The 24,120-nt window shown below is 24.3% G+C and overlaps 1 long non-coding RNA gene across 2 annotated transcripts in view; it reads right to left on the bottom strand.

Annotated features, from left to right (window-relative positions):
* LOC129612075 (uncharacterized) overlaps positions 1-24,120 on the bottom strand; it is a 139,414-nt gene that overhangs the window by 65,827 nt on the left and 49,467 nt on the right. For both annotated transcript variants that reach the window (XR_008697201.1, XR_008697200.1), the window contains exon 2: positions 19,943-19,988. This is a non-coding gene — a long non-coding RNA (uncharacterized LOC129612075). The remainder of the gene's footprint in view (positions 1-19,942; positions 19,989-24,120) is intronic.

The raw sequence follows: 24,120 nt of genomic DNA, 5'->3' as shown, positions 1-24,120 counted from the left end.
CTTGATAACAGATATATAAAGGGTAAGAGTTGAGATTTTTGTTCACTAACTAATACTGGGTAAGAATATATTGTATAGCTTTGGTTCAATCAAAATATTTTCTAAACAATAATTTTTTCTTATAAAATAATTTACACATGTTGTCATTAATGCTATTAAAAGTTTGAAATCGATTTTATTTTTATTTTACTTCGCTCTACAGACAAATATATAGAAGGCGCTTGATACTGCGGATAACCCTAAGTAGGTTCTTGCATAATTGAGTTTTACTAGTTAAGTGCCAAGCGTATCGTAGTTTTTTCTTTTAATTTTTAATATGTAAGATAATTGATATTTAATTGTTTTATTAAAGGACCAGTGCAATAACCACTACACTTTTGGCGATGTGATGTTTCAGATGAAATTGATTGGCAAGATAAAAATTGAAAGCAAAATTTTTATGTTTTGTTAAAAATATAAAAATTCCCGTAAAATCAATCTCTTCCAAATTTTACGGTTATATATGCTTAGAAATGTACTAAATAAAATAGTCAAATTCACAAAATTAAAAAGTTCTCTTATTTAGGAATTTCTCAGTTAAAGTACCTAAAATTGTTAAAAAATTTAATTAACCATAAGATATTAATATCATTAATATTACCTAACTAGAGCTTAGCTATATTATTTTTATTCCTATTTCAGTCCTGGGAGGAGCATTGGGCTGGTGCACGATATTGTAAATAACCATGAGCCAGTTTCTTACGTCATTGAGTTTACCATTTAGGTGACGAGCCTACCAGTAATTGTGACGAATATTTGTAGGTGCTCATAATATGTTCGTACAAGGCGTATGAGACGGTAATTAAAATTCCAAAAAAACAGCTTTCACTTTAAGTAAAACAAAACACAAAGTAAAAATAAAATGTTATGTAACACTAATAAAACTTTTAATATTTCCATTTATTTTTATATGCATCCTAAAAATATGCAAATTACCATATTTATTTTTTTTTGGTCTTATTTTTTCTCAAATATAACTATTTTTTACAAACCATGCATAAGGCAAAAAAATACAATTATTTTTTTTTCTTGTAAGTCCTGCAATATCATATTGTTTTTCAGTGCTTTTGAAATGTATTAATAATGCATGTAGAAATGTTTGTACACTCTTAAGTACATCTACATTATTGTCTGGGAAATCTAACCTTTACAGATTAAAGTTTTTCACCTCACAATAATTGTTCTACTTAAAGTACGATTTTTTTTTTCTTTTTTTTTTTTTTAAATACTTATATAATATAATTTTAACTTTAATGGGTTTTTTGTTATTTTTATGCATATTCACGTTTATCATGTCCCACAATATTTTCCAATTTTTTTTTTTTAAATTTTTTTCTCTACCCAAAATGTTTGGTTAAATTACCATTTTTAAATGTAATCTTCTTAAAAGATTTTGATTCCCATGGTTTGAATTTTTAAAATTTTTTGCACGTTATATGAAGTTTAATGAAAAAAGCAAAAAAAAAATAAAACGAAATGAATGTACACACACACACAGGTGCAGGAGTGAGTAGCAGAGAACAAAAGGCAAAATAAAATTTCAATATGTGAAAATTGAATATCAAAAGATGAGAAAAAGTTGAGACCTCGATGAAAAATTCTTGTTAAACAACGTAAGTACCTACATGGTGCCAAAAAGAAATATTGAATAAAAGTGAAGAGATGGTAGGTAAATTATTGAAAAGAAAATTAAAGAAAATATATGAAGAAAAATTGCTTATGGGGGGAGGGGGTGAGGTTTTAATTGAAGAAGAATTTAAAAGTCTAACCAATATTGTATAGGAGAAAATTAAAAAGTTTGATTGATTATTTTAAAGAAAAATATTTTTTAAATTAAGTGTGTGTAACAAAATTTTCCTAGGTGCTTTTGTTTAAAAAATTTAATTGAATAATTTCCTGAACTCTTGCTCACGTTTATTCCTTTCCCGATTCCGCTTAATATTGAGTATAAAATTTTAGAATTGAGTTGAAATTATTAAAAATTAAATTGCATCCCAATTAATTCTGCATGTTTTGCCAATTAATTATAAAAATTATTTAGAGAACAATATTATTATTTGGGTAACTTTGTAAGGTGTATTGGAATAATTTCATAGTGACACCGGATTTGGCACATTTACAGTTGTTAACAAAAATTAACTATTTGCTTCTTTTATTCAGTAACAAAAGGTATTTAAAATTTTCAAAATATTTCTTCAAGTATATTGCTAAAATATCGCAAATATACGCACATCTAAAATAATGCAAGGGTATTCTAAAATGTTGCTCTGCCAAACAAATACTGGTTGAAACAGTAATGTGCAATCTCTTAAATCTGCTATATTAATTTAAATTTTCCGAATGAATACTGATACTTTAAATCGTTTTTTAAAAAGTGAAGTGGCCTAGCCCACTTTGTTGATACTCGAGATACTCGTATAAGGAATATATAAGCATTTTATGATTTAGTATTTTTAAAATTTTTCTATTCTTATAATAAGGTATAAAATGTACTCTAGTTTTTGGTTCACAAACGGCCTAACTATAATTTATGAGCCAAAAGAACTATAACAATATGATAAGACCAATAAGAATTAGAGTAATTTTATAATTTATTTAAGGCAAATGTTCACTTAAATATTTCTGAAGAGATCCCATTTTATTTATTAATTTCTTTTTGAATGATTTAATTTTCATGATCACATTCTAATTTATGACTATACACAATTTTTAATAAAATCATACGCGTAAGCTCTTACAAGATTCTACACGAATACAAAAGAATTAAAAAATTCACAATAACTTTAATATTAAAATTATAGAATTTTACACACATACAAAATATTTTCGATTGTATATGTAAATAGAAAACAAAAAAAAATGGAGAAGATTACATGTAGCAACCAAAACGTAGAAAGCATTGTAAAATTATAAATTTTACGAAGTGCGATTACACCACTCTTTTTATTAAGAAACAAAACAAAAATTTACAACAAAAATAATTATGTCTCCATCCTTTTTTATTTTTGGTTCTTGTTTTTTTTTTTGGTACTTCGCGTAATGCAGGATTTTTTATTAAGTCAGATTTTCATAAGTTGAACATACAATTTGTACCCATGGCAGAGTAAAGAAATCATTTCAAATAAATGAAAATACACGTTAAAGTCGAAAAAATAAAAGGAAGAGAATGAAATCTTGAAAAGCACATAGGGAATAAAAAAACAAAATAAAAGTTTTAACAAAAGGGTGGTGGTAATTTGTAGATTTTGTTGAAATTTACATGTGCATAGCTTATTCGATATTTTCCGAAAGAAATGTGTGTATGCTTGGATGAAAAAACAAAAAATAAAAATAAGAGAACAAATTAAAAATTATAAGTGGTATGTCCGACTTTTAAGATATAAAGGCAACTAGAATTTTCTTTTAAGAATTGAATTTCATAAATTTTTATTGCTAGTCCTGCGTAAGAAACATAAAGGGGCCAAAATAAATTTACCAATAATTATGACTGATTAAAATTCACAATTTTTTCATGTATAATTTTCACGTTTGGCACACAATTGGGGCAATAAAAATGTTCGATAAAGTTTTTAATATTCTTTTGCAATGAAAATATTTGCCAGAAACCAATATGGCATTTTATGGTACATATGTAGTAGCACAAACATATTGCTACTTTATTTTACATTGATAAAATAAAAAGTGAATAAAAACAGATATCTTTCAAGGTCTCAGTACAATATATACATATAACTAGATTTAAAAGTCAGAGGATATGGGTGGCGGAACAATAATAAGCGAGATTCATTTAATATAAATAAATAGGTAAAAAAAAACATTACAACATGATTTTTGTTTGTATAAGCTATAAAAAATAAGAAAAAAAAGAAATTATTAAATTTATGTGTACATATGTAGGTAAATATTTTTAACAGGGTGTGTGATCTGCATGAATATTTATGTTCTATGTTAAATCGTTGACTTTGGTATTTAATATGAGTACGCTTTAAGTTGATTCGATTTACATTTTGCTTTCGTAGCAGAAAACGATTAAGAGTTGAGGAAATTGTGATATTGTGTATAAAAGAGACCCCTACATGTGTTAATTATTTTTCTATATAAAATGAGAACGCAATGTTTGGAAACACTACCGACTAACGAATAATACCGACTAGATGAGCTTCTGGACGTGCTAATATTAGGAAGTATGGAAAGAGTAATGAACTCGCATTAACAGTATTGCAGTGATGGATCATTCCTGTTAGTTAGATATAAAGAAACATGGCAAGCAGAAGAATTGCTTTTGCCTAGTATACAAACTTGCAAGAAAACTGGCATGGCGTTCTAAGAAGAAAAGGCCTGCGACAACTTTGAACTTGATATTGTAAAGTCGGATTCTAGTTGATATGGCCAGATAGAGAGATATTCTGAATGAGTAAATTTGTTGTATATTACAAAGATTTCTATTAATCATTTCTTTAGTAGCTGAAAGATAGGACATTTCTTGTAACAGTGTTTTGTACCTCATACTTCATTTAGAGGGAAAGCAAGTAAACTTCTGATTTAATATTATAATATGCTCATTGCTTTACCTACTCCCAAATACTTAAAGTTAAAACAAAATATGCTTAAAATATCAAAATCCAAACACAGTGGATTACCCAAAATTCATATTACAATCAGCTTTTTATGTGCAATGTCATGATTTTAAATTTATTTATTTTAAGAAACCATTACAATAATAAGAAAAATTTAAATTTCAGAGGTATAAAAATTTGCTGATTGGGGTACAGCTTTTTTTTTTCATTTTTAATTTTTTCTTTATTTTTTTTTTTTTTGGTTATAAAGTAGGACGATTTTCACATACGGTAAAAATCTGTTAGACTTGAGAAAAATAAACACATAATAATAAAATAACAAAAAATAAAAATAAATAATAAAAAAAAAAAGAGGTGAAAAATAAGTGGTAAAAATATAAAATATGCAAAAGCGGAAAAAATGTAAACACAACAAAAAAAAACAAAACAAAAACTAAATTACAAGAATGAGAAAGTGAGCAGAGGTAGACGGAAGAAAGGAAAAGGGAGAACGAAATAAATGTGTATATAAATAATCAGAGGGAAAAAAGGATTCAGAGAAGCGTTCATGTTTATTTTTAAATATCAAAAGTACAAATTTAAATTTAAGAATTTTTTTTTATTTCAATTTCAATTTTAATAATAATTGTCAGGCCGTTTGGCACAATACAAATTACAAACTTAAAACATTTAGATTTTATAGCATGGCAATGATTCGGTTTAAGTTTCGGAATGAAAACATAAACGACGAGGAGGCGTTGGAGGGAGGTACCGACTTATGTTGTAATTACACTTGTAATCAAAACTCACTAGAATTGACTTAGAGCCAACTTCGTTATAATTTTGAACTTAAATTGTTACAATACATGAAGCATTCAGAATAATCGAAACACGAAGTGATTAAAATTAAAATTACACGAAATGCAAAAATATGAAAATTGCATATTTTTAGGCACCATTACAAAATCTTACACTTTCTTGTAAATTTGAAAAATTTCTGAGTGTTTTACAAAAAAACAAACAACAATATTGATTGCCGTTATTACACAAACGGTAAAATATTTTAAATTTTGGAATTTTTTCTATGTATTTTGTATTTTAGTTTTGTATTTGTAAATTTCTGGTGAATGAATTTGTCCTTAATTCTTGTTTTTTTTTTCTGTTTTTTTTTTTTTTTTTGGTATTTCTGAAATGTCATATGTGTGTATAAGTGGTTTTGTATTTTTGAATGTAATAATAACAATAATAATAATAAAAAAAATAATATAAAAGAATAATATTTATTTTTTTTTATGTAAAAATATGTGAAAATCATATTAAAATATGCATGTAGGTGTATGTAAGAACATAGGTACATAAAAGAAATAAAGTTTATAATGCAAATTAATCTACATGCTATATATATTATAATATTGTGTTTTTAACAAACCATGCAATTTCAATAATATCATGAGGTAATCCTATATTCAAAAAACAACCAATTATACAAACACTTGTCAAGTATTGTTTTATTATACTGTTTTATAAAAGTCTCAGTTATATATTGCTATAAAATGTGTGTTACCTAGTCAGAAAATGTGACTTGAATAACATTGAGGAACGTTACGTCTGCGAAATTTTTATCAAAAAATTGTATTTTTAAATTATTACTGATAAGCTAATTAAATATAATTATCAATTGAAATAGATTTTTAAAGGAAAATGTTAAGAACTTTTGGAAATATTCGAAATTCGTTGTCAGATTTACTTTACACAATTTTAATTTAAAATAATCTAATTTTGAATAATATTATAAACAAAATAATTCTGAAAATTGAACTGTTTGAACCAAGGCTCTGATTGTCATTTAATAGAGTAGAAAATATAGTTCCATATGTTATCGCTTAGATAGATGGAATTATAAGCAAATCAGATATGACTATATCAAAGCAGAATTCAAAATATTTTAAATTTTACAACTACAAATTGTAATTTTTTATATTCTCCACAGGTATAACCATGCAATCTCGATTTCGCTTTACTGTAGTATACCAAATCCTATTTTTTTGATAATCTTAACACTAAAATTAATGCAAAATCATTGTGATTTTATTCAGTTTATGGGGTTTTAAAATTTTCAAGTACTACGCTTCCAAAAAGTTCAAATAAATTACGATAAATTTTAAAAACTTTGTATTTTGTAATTTTAATTTTACCGGCCGCATTGCATACAGTAAGGGAGCTTATGTGCTGGCACTAAATTTCACATGTTGAGTTTTTGGTAAAAATGTGTTTCTCTATGTTAGGAAAACGGAAATAAACTATTTTTAGAGAAATATCTGCCGATCTGTCTGCCAGTATCTCTGTGCAGATCGATATCTCAAGTTTTGGTTGGACTGATTTTCGAGAAAATTTATATCTAAGTTTTTATTCTAGACATATTTACGGTATGTCTAGAAATGGATCTTTACAACAGGCCGATTTTACGTTTCTGATTATATCTAAGAAAATAATGAGCTTATTTTTCTGAATATTTATAATATTTAAGCCTAATCTGACAACACAAGAATGAAATCGTAAAATTCATTCATGAAAATTCAGCGCTTGCAAAGCTAACTAGTTTTCGAATTGAATTTTTTTGAAATTTAATATTTAAATTCTGTTTGCTACCAGAAATAACTAATTAATTTTTCTAGTAATTCAGATGGCATAAAGTGAAACCCTACTAAGAGCATTCTTACCAAATTCTCAAGTATTTGAAGGGCATTTCTTTAATTTTATGAAACAATTACTCTAAACTACATAATACAATCTGCAGTCAGTTATATGCTGATTACAATCAAATTTTAAATTTATTTGAAATATGATAGTAGTTTCTTTAATTCATTAGCAAAGTATAAAAATAAAATAAGATTGCCTATATACTTACTTATACGTACATACATTTACACTATTTGTTATTTGAATAATACAAGAATTATTTGCCTTTTATACAAATTTCGGTCGTGTTAAACAAAGTTAAAAGTTAAATTAGAAGATTTTAGAAATTATACGAAATATGTTCGAATAAAATAAATATTTTTTTTTTTCAATGTTATACAAAACTTTTACATATTTTTAATATACTTATGTATTTTATTAGCTTGTGATTGTATTTTCAAAAAATAACCTTCATAAGGGATTAATTTTAATCCTTTAGGTTTTGTTTTAATATATGAAATACGAACAAAAACAAAAAGAACTTTCTTTTAATTGTGTTTTGTTTATTTGATTGTGGCTTGAGTTAATGTGATTTCGGATGTTTTTTCCTTGTATATGTTATGCTTCTTATTTATAAATTTTTGGATGTTGTTAAAGGAATTACAGCAAAAAGAAGAAAAACAAAATATAGAAAATAATTTTTTATTTGTTTGCCATTTAAGTATGCTTAAATATTTATTTTTTGATTTTTTGTACAAAAAAAAAACATAAAAATAAATAAATAAATTTATTATATTTTAATTTTAAGCACTAATTAAAATAGGCTTTCAAATTTTTATTTTATTTGGTATTATTTTTTCTAAAAAAAAAAAATTTTTTTCTAAAAATTTTTTCTATTCATTTTCGATTCAATTCATGTTTTATACTAAATAAATTGTTCCATAGAATTGGCAACGGTGTGTTGAATTTCCTCTTCATTCCATTATAAAAAATTTTCATATTGTAAAATAGATTATTATTAATAATAATTTTTCATATTGATTTTAATTTTAATTATTTTGTTTACAAAAGAATAAATTGGAATTGGAATCAAGTGCAAATTATTTAATTAGAATCGAATTTTAGTGAGAAATACGTAAGTATTTGCAAAATTTAAACAATAATTATAATATTATTCGAAGGAATGTGGCATGAAATTTTATTTATAGAATGACAAATTATTTTAATTCAATGATAAGATAATTTTGAATGAATTTTCAGGGTAAACGTTGTGCAAATATTACCAAAAATTCAATAATATGGAAAAAGAATGTATTAATTGAAATTTTCTGAGCTATTAGTTGGAATAACACACCTATTTAATAATTTATTTTTACTTTTCGGATATATCTAATAATTCAAGATTTGTGATAAACGTCAGAATATATGCAAAATTAAATATAACTTTCCTTAACTGTTTGGAAATTTTATTTTGTATGTTCATAGAAATTATTTAAAATATAGCTAAATGCATTTTAAAGAAAATATTCAAGAAAAAATATTTTATGCATTAAAATGTAAAAATAATATTCTTTGAAAATTAACCAGGAATTTGTGTTTATTTTTGTAAAATTAAAGTAATTCCTGAACGTTACGTTACGTCTTGATTCAAATTCTTTTGAAATTTTATTTTTTTAACATGATTTTAACATGATATGCTGAGTTTTTATAAAAAAATGAAGTATGAAAATTCTGTGTGGTCCAAATAATTAAAAAAATATTGCATGTCTATCTACCTTTAATATAATATCTAGTCTAGTGTTTAAATTATATAAACTAATAGGTCTAGTGTTTAAATTATATAAACTAAAATACTAGAAAGTAATCATTTTGAAGCAAATGTGAAATTCGAAGAATTTTTGGCATAACTTTTCATTACGTAAAGTACTCAGAGCTAGATTTGGTAGGGTCTCCCTATAATAAAAACAATAAATTGCAGGATAATACTGCCATTTCGTTAAATTCAAACATAAAGAATTTTGAATTTTATTGACCTCCAATATATTTTTATGTTTGGCAAAAAAATGCAAAGAGAAATTTTACGGAACAGCAACATATAATTTTTATAAATAAAAATTGTTTACAATTAATTCAATCTCCATGATTACTTAGGTTAGTAAAATAATCAAAATTACAAATAGCTCGGAATTAAGCAGACTCATTCGTTGAGTTCATAAGAAAACCATAAAAATGCTTAACAAAATTTCGAATTTTAGATAATTGCAACATTGTACCACACTAATATTCTGTAGCATATAAATAAATTCAATATGAAATTACAGATTTCTTTATTTTCACCATAATATTATAAAATGCTATCCGTTCATTTTTCTACTTAACTGATTTTCTTGTAATATGCAACAATATTTTTTTTTTTCATTTTTCATTCAACCAAGAAATAAAAGGAAATCATAAAAAATTTTTCTTTTTACAAAAAAAAATTTAAAAAAAATTTTTTTTTTTTTAACAGAGAAAAATTTACTGCGGATTCGTGTATTACTGACATTTTGAAATGAAAATTGTATAACATTGTCAAAAACTGCAAATTTCCTCTTGAATTATTTCCACTGCAACACATCCTGTGCATACTCGTATGAAGCGCAATATGTGTAAATGTTAGAAACGATGCTCACGATAATATGATAAATGTTTTTTTATGTACGTATGTATAAGTATATTTGTGTATATATATGATTATTACCATATTATTATCATCATGGTATGGTAACTATTACCAGCACGAAGTAAATGATAAGAAAATGTGCTTTATAGAAAGTAACATATTTAGTTTGGTATGAAATGTCCAAGAAGAAATTCTGATATTTTAAATAAAATAAAGAAAATTTTTGAATGTTGTATTTTTTGTAAAGAAGTTGCAAACTTTGCTTTGTAATCATTGCACACTTTGTAAAATTTTAAAAATTTACGTGCATTTGAGTAGTTTGTTTTTTTTTTAAAATTTAGATTTCTTAGTTGTAATGCACGATTAAGAGAAATTATAAAAGAAAATATTGATTTTTGTTTTTGTTATTGCGGTTGTTGGAAATTGATTTTTGGATAACTTTTAATAACTCATAATTTTTCGTATTCCAACGTATTTAGAATTTGAATTTTTAGCAAGTTTAAATACGTTATGGTCGGTTTCCTAACAGTATACAAAACCTTACAACTTAAAAGCTAAGTTTAAAAGCTATGGAGAAAAAAATTGTACTGGTGTAAGTGTACAAGGTTCATGATGTGTGAAAGGCTTGTGTGAGAATAAATACGGATACATTTGGGGTGAAGGCAAAGTATTTTAAATCTTGAGACAAAGTATTTGACCGTCTGTTGGGCTAGTTATGTTTGTAGTTAAACCTTGAGTGAAGTCATAGAAGACGGGTAGAAATAATAATATGTGTATACGAAATAGCCTATCGGGAACTTTTTCGAGTTGAGCATAGAATTGTGGGATATGTGGAAAAAAAAGAGAATGAGAAGGCAGACATATTGGTAAGATCAAAAGCAAATAATGGGAAATTAATATAAAAATTTTAATAAATCCATTGTATTAATTACGTTTCAAATAAGTAAAAGCAGTTAACAATTTTTTAGATCATTATATACAATAAATCCCAAAATGTCAAAAACTATATAAACTATGTTTCAAATTCGCTTGTTTCGGTCGAATTTATTTTTTATTAATTTCATTCAAAGTTTTTCATTGCTGTCTTAACAATTATTTAAATTACATTTATTATTTATCATAAATTTTACTAAAAGCGCGGAACAGACGAACAATATTGAAAGCAAATTTTACAAAAACAACAAAAAAATTTATTGCTACTAAAATGTTCATTTTATTTAACAAAAAAAAAATACAAATCCAATTATAATTTTAATAATATTAAAAAGAAAAAAGAATAAAATTCTAAATCGAGTTCTTTGACATTTTAAATCACTACTCCATTCCTTATTCTATAACAATATAATTAGACATATTTACGGATACTTTGGTTAAATTCTTCACATTTATATGCAGACATACATACATACACACATCACTTATGTATCGAACTAAAAATGTTTATATGAAAAGAATTTTTTTTATTGTACATTTTATGAAGATCAAAAGTATTACAAGAAATTATTTAACATGTTTTTTTCCTTTACTTATATTAAAAAAAAAATGTTATAACTTTGGTTCGCTGTATAACAATTTTATACACAATCCTATACACATAATGTACAATATTCAACAATATGTAAGAAGGCTGACTTGCTTTATTCCTATACACATGCATTTATTCTTCATATTTTTCATATTTTCCATATTTTTATTTTCATATTTTTTGCTGTATAAAGGACGAGCATAAAATTTTAAAAAAAAAAAAAAAAAATTTATTCAAAATCACAAAGCATCATTAAGTTGAATTATATGTTTTATAATATGAAAAGCAATATGGAAAGAAAATTTAATTGAATCAAGAAATGAAAAAAATAAATTGGAGAAAGAAAGAAAGAAAAAAAAAAGGTTGAATTTGAATAAAAGAATTTTTATATTTTTATGCATGCATACAAATATAATTGTGTACGTATGTAAATGTATATATGTATAGAAGTATATGTAAGAGAGAGAGTTCTATTGTCATCATTTTCAAAATTAAATTTTCATAAAAAAAAAAAGGAAAATGGAAGAAAATTGTACGCGTACTCAACTGTGTAAGAAAAAAATGAAAGAAAAAAAACAAAACGAAATAAGAGAGAAAAAGAGAGAAACAGTGTGTACAAATAAAAAAGAGCCCAATGTTATACGAAATTATAAATTTTAATTTTATAAAATGAAATTAATTTTTTTCTAGATAAACTAGAAAAATAGATAAACGAGTTTTTCCATTTTGGACAAAATAAAAATTTTTAATAATTGTAAAAAACTTTTTTTTTATTCATGACCAGTTATAATTTAAGTAAATAACATTAGAGAAATTTTAGGGTTTTTCTAAAGTAAATAGAGTTCGAGGAACAAAAAGGTCTTTAGAAGGTAAATTAAATTAAATTTAATGGTATTAAATCATACAGCACAATAGCTGGATATTAAGATTCAGCAATTCAATAAGATATTTTACTATTAAAATAAATTTAATTTATTTTTAACTATAATATTTCTCAGTATTATTAAGTGCATCTTCTTTAAAATTTAAACTAAAATGTTTTATGTGACTTTAATTTCATTGAATTTTTATGGTTCAATAAAATTTAAAACAGAGTATTTATAGTAATAATCTAATTTTTAATAAAATAAAATGAAAATAATAAAAGTAAATTTTTATTTAAAACGAAAGCTAAGATATTTTCGATATTAATCGGGATTTAATTTTTTCACCAATGCAGCATCAAAATTTTCATATTAATGGAAAGAATGTTTCTCAAATTATGTATAATGCTTATTTTAGATTGTAAATGTGTACAACTGGAATAACAGTGCATCGCGACCACGTATAAAGATCTATTGTACTCACTCTTTCTGAATGCCTCACTCAGTTACATAAATCATACATACATTTAAGAAAATCAAAAATTTGCTCGAAATTTCGAAATTTTTGAATAATATATTGGGACAAATTGAAAAAATGCAGTTGAAAAAATTAGTACTCTTATTGGTAATATCACATAATATTATATAATTAAGAAAATGAGAATTCCGATTTTAAAGTGACTATGATAATATTTATTGAAAAAATTGGGATATAGAAAGAGGCCGAGCATTCTTCGATTAATATTTGCAAATTCTCCTAGAATTAAAATATTGATACTCTTTCTCATATAACCAGATTTATATGTAGTGTAATATCGAATCTCTGGTTAGCACCTTTATCTTATTTTAAAATTGAAACGAAATCAGACTATTCTCGGAAATAACACATGAACCAAATGCAGTTTTTCAAGGAAATATTTAACATTTTTCAATATAATATAAAATGATAATTTCATTATCTTGTACATAAAATTTTCTGTATAGTCTTAAAATTTATTACAAATTCAAATTTCAATAATACATATTGCATTTAACTCATATAATAAATATTCGCAAATTGACATTTAGGCTATAATTCATGGCGCTTCTTTTATAATTTTTTTTTTTATTAAAAAACTACTGTATAGTAATTCTTGAAACATCAATGAATAAATCCTTATAATATATTGCATATATGGTTGTATAGCATTATAACTGCGGAACTTTGTGATTAACAACATCATCAACATATAATCATCATTATAACTATTAAATAAAATCAACAGCAAAAAAAAAAATGCATATCCATTCGTACATATATTAAAAAAAGAAAAAAATTTAACAAAGAAAATCAGAAATAATAAAAAGAAAAACCATAAGGAGAAAAAAGAAAATTTAAATTTTATAAAAGAGGACTTTGTATAAGGATTTTTGTAATTTAATTCGATGAAAATTTTTTCAAGTGGAATTATAATATTTGAGTCTAGTATATTGTTATACGAATAAAATGCACACGAGAATTAAAACATATATACATACACTAATACACAAAAAGGACGAGAAAAATCTTTTATCTCATTCCTTTCTTTATTTTTTATTTTTGTTCGTTTTTTTTAATAATTACAAGAAATTTAATTCATTTATAACCAAAATAAAAAAATGTACAATTGACGCAAGCATTGTGTAGTTTCAGTTTTTTTTTTTACCGTTCTCAATGATAGTAATTATTGTTACCTTGTAATAAATATTTTGTATAGTAACTATTAAATTATATTTTAATAAAAAGATCCTTGAATTTCGAATTCAATTTTTATATTTAATGAATTTTTGTTTGTGATAAAAAAGGATATATGCCATAAGAAAATATTGAAGAATATACAGGAAATTTTTACAACACAATGAAAAAATCTTGATGATGACAATATTTTCGATTTATTTTTATGATAATTTTGAAGAGCAAATTATTTTCTCTTAACTGTCTTGAATTTTTTCTCAAAATAAAGGTTTAATTGAGACGTAGATTTATACTTATATTTAAATTCAGATATGAGATTCAAGCTGCTAATCAATTACACGTCATAGGTTAAATGGATCCCTTACTGTTTTAGTTCATTTATAGAGGTTGAATTTGATCAATTGATAAGTTAATTAGTAACCGAAACAGAAAGTACAGAAATTAAAACCTCACGGCAAATAATTGGTAAAACTCTCAGAGATCGAGTCGGAAGTACCGATATCAGAAAAAAATGTGATAGAAAAGATGTACTTTGTAGGACGAGACAGGAAAAACGTTGTTGGAGGGAGCACATAAAAGGAATTAATGAAAATACTCTTGTCAAAATTGTCTTTAGAATTGTTTCAAAAGGTCATCGTTTTCCTGGTTTCCTCCCAAAAAGGTGACGAGAGTATTGGACAATCCAACCCAAGAAGATATTGTCTAGAATAGGACGTTGTCCTATAGAAAGAAGAAGAAAAACTAATTTATGCGGTTCACGCTTTTGAAAATATACAATTTAAGTTTAATAATTCTTCATTTAATTTTTTTTGCCAAATTTTTTTCATTAAAAATATCAAAATTAAATTCCATTCTAAATTTATTCCCCAGTTTGATCCCTGCAATTTGAAATGTAGAACAATTTAATTACAACATATTTTTTTCACAATAATTATTATTATTCCTTTTATTATAAAAAAAAAAAAGATGTGGCTGGTCCATAAATTATTTTGACCTACTAATAAAAATGTACTAATGCTAAAGTACATGCATATTATATAATTTAATTTTTATTACCGCAATACTAACTGAGTACTTATTCAAACTAATAACCAAAAAAAAAAAACAAGAAAAAAATCTAGAAAATATTTTAAATGAGTCATTCCAAGGGGATTTTTTTTTTTCTCGAAATTTATACTCAAAATAATATTAACTTTTAACTTTGCATTTCAAAATAAATTTAAAAAAAAAAATTTACATTAATTTTTGTTTTTTTTTTCTCTCTAATTCTATAAAAAATTTATGCTTCAACTTTATTTTGCGAATATTTTAATATCATCAGTTTTAACCACATAAGACATGCACTAATATAAAAATTTATTAATGTTCTGGTGTGCTGTAAAAATAAAATTGCAGACACATCCATCTTCCCTTCTAGACTATATAGATTAGAATTTAATAATATTTAAGAGTTATAAAATTAAATGAATGCATATATGTATATATATATGTAGGTAATACAGTTTTTTTTATATTATTTGCATAAATACGCGGTATGGCAGTATTAATGCAATATAATAAAATTATATACATACGTAGAATACGTCATAATATAACGTACTGCATAAATATTTTAATGAAAATACGTAAATTCAAATATCCCCTATATTTTACAATTTTCGTATTTATTTGAATATTTTATTATATTTCATTTTTTTTTTTTTTGCAAATTTAAATTCACAAGAGTATACATACATACAAATTGTCCATAATATAAAAATGAATGAGTAATATATGATTTGAACGAAGTACGATGCGACCCAAAATATTTGGATAAAATAAAAAAACGAAAATACATGAAGTTGGGACAAATTAATGGTTTGTAAGGTAGCATTTTTCCTTTAAACAAGTAAAAATATTATTTTCGAAAGCAATCTACTATGTCATTTAAATTTCTTGCACTAATTTACTAAAATATGTGAAAATATTGCATAAATTTAGGATGATCGTAAAAAAATTATTGAATCGAACTGAATGGCCAAGTTATTATGAGTTAAGATAAATAATAATTATACTTTTCGATGGCATGGAATTTCAACTATTTTATTTTATATTGTAGAATTTTGGAAAACCTTGCAGTTGTGGAATTATAATGCATTGAAAATTTCAATTTTACAAATTTCGTGTAGCTAAAAATATAACTTGGAAGCGGAAGGAGGTGACAAAAAAAGGCTGTCTATTTTAAAGGGTGTAGAAGTTTTGTAAACAGGCAACAGACAATCAAACGGCCACACAGACGGACAGACTGAGCAAAACTAACAGGCATTTTTTTCCCATTTTCTCTTTTTGGAGTACTAACAAGAAGAAAATAATTTTATATACTTTTTCTATGTACATGTATATTATGTACAAAGTTTAAATTTAGAGTAAATAATTTAGATTAAATTTTACGTTATTTTTGTTCATATACATTTTGTTATATACTATTATGTATAGTATATAAATTTCGTCAAATTTTCATATGTGTATACATACAAATTTCCTAACGTATTTCATGTATAATTATTTTAAAAATTTAAAAGATATGGTCGTCTCATACATGCCTTTCATTAGAAAGCCTACACGAGTCTATTTATTTAAAAATGTACACATAAAATTAAATTGGAATTTGAGATGGAAAATTATAAGTATTTTGTTATACTTTTGTTATTTTTTTGTTTTTTTGCTTTTAATTTTTTCAATTTATTATGCTTGGTGGTCGAATTTAATAACTATTTTAATAAATAAAGATCTGTTGAGAGAAACACTTGACATGTTTAATTTTTAATTGTAAATGATTTTGAGTCGAAAAGCAAAAAAAATAACCATATGAAATTTAAATATTTTATGCAACATGGAGTTTATATACATAGTTTGTACCTTTATATGTATATATATATATATATATATATGTATATACATTTTATACATTATGTAGAGATCTAATATTTTCTTAGGCCTTTTAGTCAAAATAATTTTTTATATGTTAAATATAATATTGTAGATATTGTTGTATGCTTGGATAGAATAAATTTAGAAAATTTAATCTCTGCGTACAGCCGTAAATTAAAAACAAAATTTGTTTTCTTGACATATTTAATGTGCAATTGTTATAATATGCTGTGAGAAGATTTTTTTAATTAAATTAAGTGCTTAAAATTATTTCAAATATAATATGTTTGTACACTTTTCAAAAAATAGTTTTGTTATTGTTACTAAGTTCGAAATTTAAATAATATTAATTTTTTATACGGATGCGATAATATTATATTAGATTTTGATTAATGAATGATGGCAGAACACAACATCTTTAACAGAAAGCGGGAAGAATAAAAGGCGGACTGGGGAACAAATAATTATTAATTTTAATATTTTTGTAATTTGTAAATAATATGTCGCAAGTTTAATGTTTGGAATTTATTAATTGCATTCTAACGTCCCTAAAAAGATTCAATATGATACTTAATAATTTTTGAAGAAAATTGAATTGTAAGAGTTAAAGCCAACTTGAATTTTAATCAAACAAATAAAGGATCTGATTTAATTCTCAAAATTGCAACACAATATTGTATACAGAGCAATTTTAACACCAATAAAAGCTGTGTACCTTGCTCAATATGCAATATTTACATTTTTTGTTAGTTTCTTACTTTCATTTTGAAAAAAGATAAAACTGTACAAAATTTTCTTCAATATCATTGAATAGCAATTTGTTCATTCCATTTAAGAAATTAAATTTTTTTACTTTGTCTATTATTATTATAGAAAAACATAGCTGACGTTTCGTTTTCTTCTTTTTTTTCTCTTGCAATATTTTAATTAAATAGCCTAATTAATTTTAAAACTAAAAATAAAGAAAAAACCATTTCTAGACGAGAAAACCGACCATATACTTTTTCTATAAAGCATACAAAAAAAATAAAAATAAAAGAAGATGAGAATTTTCTCTCTGTTGTTTTTCTCTACCTTAACCGCATTCTATTTAATAAGCGAGGTATTGTGATCACACCAAATTTAACATGTTAAACATTTTAAATGGAAAATCAATTTCTAGTGTTGGGAAGGAGGAAAATATTGTCTGTCTAAATATGTTGCTTTGTATATCAATTTCGGTTGAGCAATTTATTAGAAAATCGAAATTTTAAAGTGGTATTTGAAGTTGCTATATTGAGTTTTAACAGTTTTACATTTTGCATTATTCTCTAAGATACGAGGGTCACTATTTATATTTCGGGTCTAGCAATAAAAAACAAACATTTATCATTGGAAATGGTTTTATTGTTTTTCAAAATATTCCCCATGAAGATCAATACACTTTTGCATGCGCTGAAACCAATTTTCGTAGCACTTTTTCCACTCCGATTGAGACACCTCCAAAACATGGTTTTTGAACGCATCGACTGCTTCTTCAGGTGTTGAAAATCGTTGTCCACGCATTTTTTTTTTGATGTGAGGGAATAAGAAGAAGTCATTGGGTGCTAAATCAGGACTGTACGGCGGATGACCCATCAATTCGACATTTTGAGTGCTCAAATAGTCCATTGTTTCAGCTGATTTGTGAGAGCGTACTTTCAGTGTTCATTTATTGGCGTAATCCCGCAATTCAAAAAGTACCCTACACCGTCGATTATTTGCTGTTTAACTCATATATATATACATACATATATACATATATATATATATATTTTGAAAATTCATTAAAATGACAGACTTGTGTTGTATGGAAAATTTTTTTTTGCAAATTTTTACTTTACACAAAAGTTTTTTTGTTTTTTGCATTTTGTTTTTCACTTGTTTTAATTTTTCTCATTTTTCTCTTGGTCAGGATAGTTCATTAAAATAAAAATGTCCTGTGGGTATTTTTTTTTTCGTTGTTGGTTTTCTTGTAAAAGTTTTCAATTTTTGCCTTTTTTACTTTTTTTTGTTTTTTGAAAATTATTTAAAAGTTACGAGTTCTTACTTTAGTGTAATTTGTTGTAAAACATGTGATATTAATTTTTGTTTTTTTTTTCATGAAATATTAATTAAAGAATTTTTTTTCGAATGAAATAAATTAGTTTTTGAATAATAATAATAAAAACAACAAAAAAAAAAGGTAAAATGTTATGAAAATTAAAATCTTAATTAATTTCAATTTAAAATATTTTTTTTTTGCTAACCTTGAGGTTTTTAATAATGCAAAATACTTAAAAGTCCATTAAGTTGTGTGTTCTAAATATAAAGTGTGGGATTATAAAATAGTGTGAAATACATAGGGTATTATGCAAATTATAGAAGCAGTATACACTTTAACATTTTGTTTTTTTAATTTTTATTAAGACCTAAAACGGTTTTGAAATAATTACATTTTTTATGTAGGTGGAACCTATGAATATTTTGCGTGATGAATTTTTCATAATTTTGTTATAAAATTTAAGAGTGGTTCTGTGTGTATTTGTTTATTAATTTATGGAACCTTGTACAGAATTATAAAATTTCTATTATCTTATATATATATATATATAGAATTAAATTAATTAATATTACTAATTTTATTTTAGAACAAACTAAAAATAATATGGCCCTATCAAAATTAAACGGGAAAAATTTCGTAATAGTTTTTTGGACTCTATTTCAAAATTCAAATTTATTTTAAATTTTAAATTCACTTAATTTAGAACGCAGGTTTAAATCCATTTATCCTGATATTAGAAAATCAAGAACATTTTAAATAAAACCTCGTATATTTTAGAACTCAATACACAAAATTCAGAAAAACATAATAATAATATTAGTTATTTTCATAATTTAATATTGATTATTTTCATAATTTAACAAAATTACTATTAAAATTTGAAAAACAAATTATTAAAAGAATCTCAGAAATTAAAAAAAAATAAAACTTACCGAATTAACAGCAGCCATTGCAGTTCAACAATGAAGACAAGTAAGTCTGAAAATGAAAAATAATTAGATGGGAAAAGAAAAAAAAATATTATAGTAGTGAAAAATTAATAAAAAATTAAATTAAAATAATTTTAGTTATCGCTATAGAATTTTTAATTTCAGGAGCACAAGAATATATTTAATTCTTTATGGAAATTACAGAAAATAGATTCAGATATTAAGTGAAATATGAATGCATAAGACAAATACATTTTTTTTTGGAGGAAAATTAACGTGGTGTCTTGCAACAATTGCATAGACAGTAGCTGAAAGCAATAATACTTTATGACTCAAAGTCGTTCCTATAAATCTCAACAAAATTAATTAGATTAGTATAAAGCTCATGAAAAAATTTTGTCTATCTTGCCGGTATAAAATTGAATATTTCCTCTAAATTTTATAAACAATGCGGTAATAAAAATGTCTACAGCAATACTAAGTATTTAATCACAAAATTGAATTGAGTTTGAATTATAATTGTTAATTAAGTTCAAACTTAAAAAATCTTACTCTGCTTAATTCTTAATAACAAATTTATATTAAAGTCTTTAATATTATAGAAGACAAATTTAGTTTAATTTTCTTGAATACACAATTTAATTTTAAAATCCTTAAAGTCTTTGTTTATACACGCTTACTTTTTCCATAGGCTTCACAAGAAAAAATTTGTGTATGTGGTATATACCCACATACACAAATTTTTTTTCTTTAAATCTAAAATGTAAAATTGTGGTTGGTAAAAAATTCGATTTTTAGCTTTAAATCTAATAAAAAAGAAAAATTATAGAATACTCAGATTTTCTTAAACCACCAATTTTTACATAAAAAAAAATCATTTTTTTTTTAATTTAATCCACCATTAAACATATGGTGTATTTTCTAACATTTTTTTTTCATTTATTTTTCATCTTAATTTCCATAAAATTGAATATAATTTGAATATAATCAATTTGTGAATACAAGGGGGCAAAAAAAAAACAATGAGAGACAAGAAAACAATAGAGAAATTAAAAGTATGGCACAAACAAAAGGATCAAAAATGATAAAGAATAAACAAATTGAACGCGTCTATAAAAAAAAGATTAATTTATGAATTTAAGAGGCAACTTTTAAGTTATAGGTATATTTTAGCCCTGTATACTGATTGATTGATTATAGGAATTAAAAATTGAAAATAAAATACTAGCTATGAAAGACCAGATTTTTTATTTGCAAAGAAGTAATTTTTTGTGGGATTATTGTAAAAATCTGATTCTGGTATGAACTCCAGTTGAACGCGATATACTGCCAAATTATTTAATTTTAAATTAACTATTGTTTCTCATTAATAAATTATTTTAGAAGCAACGCATATTGTCATAATTTCCAAAGGTATTAGAAGGTATTATGATCGGAAAAGGAAATTTGAATTCACAATTTGCATACAATACTTTTATTCTACATTATTATCAGTATGATCTATTGTGTAAAAGGCAAAGAGAGAAAAAAAAACAACAAAATAGAGGAAGGAGGCTAAAACCAAAATAATTAATTTTGGAGCATTATCAATAATTAAGCAAATTGTTTTCTCATAGAATAGAAATGAGCATGTTATAAAATAAGGAGAATACAAAATAAAGTAAGAAGAGTACAAACATACTAAGAGCATTATAGATAAAATAATACTTATACATTATTTTGTATAATATACAGTGCAATACAAAAAAAATTGTACAGAAAAGCAACAAATATTTTTATATATAATTAATATTTTTGACCAATTAGGAGAATATTGTTCACATTTAACACAGTTGCTGAACATTACAATATGAAAACATCCATCGAGAAAACGAAATCAGTGACTATATAAAAGGAACCAATTAGGTGCAAATTAGTAGTTAACAACAAAATGATAGGTCAATCACTTCAAATACCTCGGTGTCGATATTACTGATTCCCGACAAGTTGAAACAGAAGTTAGTTTGCAGACCGCTGGAGCGGCAACCATCTCCGGGAACTTACGTAATACAATAAGTCAATACAAAAAAAACTAGAATAGATACAAATAAAATAAAGTCCGAATTTACAGAACCTGCGTACGACCAATAATTATATATGCAGTAGAAACCAGGGGCGATACCGCGGAAACCTTGCGAGATGAAAGGGTGCAGATATGAGATCTGTTTACGAAACACAAGATCATGTTCAGACCAGTTGCATTTATATGAAAAACAGGCTAGTAGCCTAAAACACGAAGAATAAGAAGACCAATTAGAAACATGTAAAGCGAAAGTTTTCTTACATCTTTTGAATGTTTTCATTTAAGTGCCGAAAGTATTATTTAGTATTTTTAATGTATTGTGATTTGGAAAATCTAAACTAAACAAAAAAAACTAAAGATTTTCTGAAATATGTGTGTAATCCTAGGATGTGTAGAAGAAATTACAAGTTAACCTTACAATAACATTTTAAAAAAAATTTGTAATAAAGTGTCGACAGAAATTTCACCCATTTCTAAGACAGAGTAGGACAAACATTTAGTTACATAAATTGGAGTCAAAGTAAAAGATTCAAAAATTTAATAATAAAATTTGTAAGCAGATTGAAAAATCGCAAGTCAAATAAAGTCAAATTTTAGGTTGATAGGAGGAAAATATTGTCAGGACTCATTCAAATCGTTTATCTCTCATATAAAATAAAAACATTCAATTTTTTTGTAAATTTAAAACTCAAAATAATTTTTATACTGCTTTAATAAATTTAAATGCTGCTCTTATATCAAATATTATTCTTGTATATGACTGTGTTTATACAATAGCACAAAAAAAAACCAAAAAAAAACAGATAAGGAAACAAGATGAAAACAAACATGCTTTCTTTCATGGGAAAAATTCTATATAACAATTAATTCTATTGTGTTTCCGCCATATATGTTAAATATAATGAAATTTATACACAAACAAAATATATATATCTATATATATATATATAAATGTACGTATATATTTATACAATTCCACAATTCGCAATCAACATTTTTTGTTCAATATAATATGGTAACTGTAAGTATGAGTATTTGTTTTTTATATATATATATCTTGTATTAAATCAATATTTACGCAAACATCTACATACACAAATTCACTTACTATCACATTATACATAATATATAATCAATACTACTCCATATGTATATAATTTTACAAATAGAACAAAAAGCCTATCAAAACCTATATATACGTAACGGTATGGTATATATACCATTACCGTCATCGTCTGAATAGCATCATATATATCGGATATATAGTAAAAATATACAGTCATTATCATCGTGATCATTAATAATATATTGTTTTGAAAAGGATAATGATAAAATCGAAAAGAACAATAGAATTGATTGGAAATTAAAGAAAATTTATTAGGTGCTTTTCCGTGCTCTTTTCAATTTTCTTGTTTTTTTGCTTTTCATGATTTTCTGTTCTTTGTTCATCTTTTTTTGCATTTTATTCATTTTATTCATTAAGGATTGAGAGGAAAATATAAATCAATAAATTACTATGGCACATTTTTTTTTTCTTTCTTTTTTTGTTAATAATTTTATTATTATATTTTCCTTGTATATAGTATTGAGTATAAAAGGAAAATTCTAATTATTTAATGCAAATTATACACGATTGTGTAACTCTAAAAATTATTCATTTTTTTTCTCTGAATAATAAATTAAAAGAAAAATATCCTTTCATTATCTTATGTTTTCAATTTGTCAACTAAAATATTGTTATCTTGAAATTTAGTTTGGTGTTGTTTATATATAGTATGTGCTAGTATGCATATAGAAAATATTATGGAAAATTTTTTTATTAAAGTCGAGGGAAAGAATAATTTTGTGTTGGAAAAATAATTTTCTACTACTCTTTTGGAATAAATCAATGAAATCATCTTAATCAAAGTGGAAAACTAACATTGTCATTAAAATTTTGCATATTGTTCAATTAAAATGCATTGTAGTTAAAAACATTTCAATAATTTTCCAGAACTATTGGAAAATTGTAGAGATTTAAGTTAAAAAAAAAGTTTTGAAATCATCTCTAAGAATTTTTTCAATAATCTTTCCCTAAAAAACAAACTTAAATAACCCGAAATAATTCACAAAATACGGG

This window comes from Condylostylus longicornis, unplaced genomic scaffold (genome assembly GCF_029603195.1).
Source record: "Condylostylus longicornis isolate FDR11 unplaced genomic scaffold, ASM2960319v2 ptg000055l, whole genome shotgun sequence".
NCBI lineage: Eukaryota > Metazoa > Arthropoda > Insecta > Diptera > Dolichopodidae > Condylostylus > Condylostylus longicornis.
The sequence above is the reverse complement of the archived record's forward strand: the minus strand, read 5'-3'. Positions and strand labels throughout refer to the sequence as shown.